At 41.3% G+C, this 1,870-nt stretch overlaps 1 protein-coding gene across 2 annotated transcripts in view; it reads left to right on the plus strand.

The window, feature by feature from the left end:
• The first annotated feature begins 207 nt into the window (after positions 1-207).
• nrip1b (nuclear receptor interacting protein 1b) overlaps positions 208-1,870 on the plus strand; it is a 43,113-nt gene continuing 41,450 nt past the window's right edge. For both annotated transcript variants that reach the window (XM_079508283.1, XM_079508284.1), the window contains exon 1: positions 208-454. The gene's annotated coding sequence lies outside the window, so the exon portion shown is untranslated. The remainder of the gene's footprint in view (positions 455-1,870) is intronic.

Here is a 1,870-nt window from a genome sequence, read left to right on the forward strand (position 1 = left end):
TATTACACTTGTATTATGTAAAGTTATACGTGTGTTAATTAATGTTATTAACCTATTCCTATGACAGCTCCCTTCATGTGAAAGTAGCCCAGGATATGAAGGATTGTTCCTTTAAGGGTGGTGTCAGCGACACAGAGAGAGGAGGAGTGTTGCCTCTGCTGAGTTCTCCACTGCGAGGGGATTCCGAGAATAAACAATTCCGATAGACTCGACTACAGGTCGTGGATCCTGATCACCTCGATCATATAGTCGAACATCCGATGCGTATTGGACTATTTTTTTTATTTTTTTTAAAGAAACGAATAGCCTCGCCATTTTTGTATCAAGCCCACGAGACAAATGCGACCTTTTTGTATTGAGACTAACCGTGGAATAGCCTCCTCTCGACTCGAATAATGATGCGCCTCTCCGGTTGACTGGGGTCTGCCGCCTGCCAGCGGGGTAGACAACGCAGGTAGGCTACGTGCCCAGATACATGTACATGTCAATGACATTATTACGAGCAGGTAAAATACACGGGAGACCATAAGGGACGATCTTGGCAAGGATTATACTGGAGATCATAGCGTGTTTTAGGGGGATAAATGGATGTTGTGTAGTCTGTCGAGTAGAGCCAGGCGCATATGGATAGCGGTGAAAACGCTGCATAAAGAAGTCGGTATAAATCACCGAGGCTGTGACATGATGGCTTCTATTTAAAAAAAAAAAAAATTGGTTGCATTGCAAAGTCATTTTGTAATACACCGTCTTTCTCCAAAGCACAATCATATATCCAGCCAATTAGCTATATATCCCTACATTATGTTCATATTTAAAACACATTCGCTATGATTCATGTGATACAGTTCGACACGCCGTTCTATCGATGGACCGCTAGCATACTATATCCATGTCTTGAATGAAATATATATAACAAGCCTGATAATGTTGTAAACGGGCTATTGTCGTACACTCCTTAGTTCTTACCTTTTTAACAATGTGAACACGCACAGAAGACATCAGGTATTCCTGTTAAAATAACGCAGTGTGTTTATAAACATTGCACACTGCATGTATGGCCGTCATGTCAGCAGTTAAAATGTGGTACGATGATATTGGCTACAGTATTTAGCCTAACAATTATGTACAATAGAGTAACATGCAGTAGTGTTTGGGATAAATACAGTGCCCTGGGTCTTTAACGTTGCATTAGTATGAAGTAGTACAGTGCGTTGTGTTAGGCTGGAAACACCGCCTTTGTTACATATTGTAGGATTCAGGATACAGCGACATTAACCCCTCATAACTATGGATTATTGTAAACGTTGGTGAACACGAATTGTTAGATTGCTTGTTGCTCACTCTTACCCACTCCAACTAGAAGCCTATGCTTAGCTCGTTATTAATCTGGTTTCATTGATGCCTCATTAATACACACAACATTTAACTTGTTTTTTATGGCTTGTCCCACAAGTTCAACTTATGCAACACCAATGGAATGCCATAAGCCCCCTGTACTAAATTGTGAACGTTTGGGGAGTGGTGATGTTTCAGCGTATAGACCATAATGTGGTTGGTTGGAGTTGTTTTGTCTGACAAGTTGTCACCCTTTCTGATATGGTTTCATTGTTCAGACTTCAAAGCTTCCTGTAGCTGAATGACTAAAGGGGCAGGCTCTTTAAAGACCTTTTTGTAGGCACCAGGTTATCATGTCCTGTTGCTTAATTTGATCCTGCATGGGTCAGTGTAGAGGAGAAAGGTCAGGGGCCAAAGTTTTCAAGGAGTTATGGGGGAGTGGGACAACTGTTGGTTCATGTGCAGTTTGTGCACACAGTCTGCATTGTAATGCATTGTGTTTCAGAGAACCGTAGAGAAAAGTCAAACTTCTATA

The sequence above is a fragment of the Electrona antarctica genome (assembly GCF_951216825.1).
Source record: "Electrona antarctica genome assembly, chromosome: 8".
NCBI classification, from domain to species: domain Eukaryota; kingdom Metazoa; phylum Chordata; class Actinopteri; order Myctophiformes; family Myctophidae; genus Electrona; species Electrona antarctica.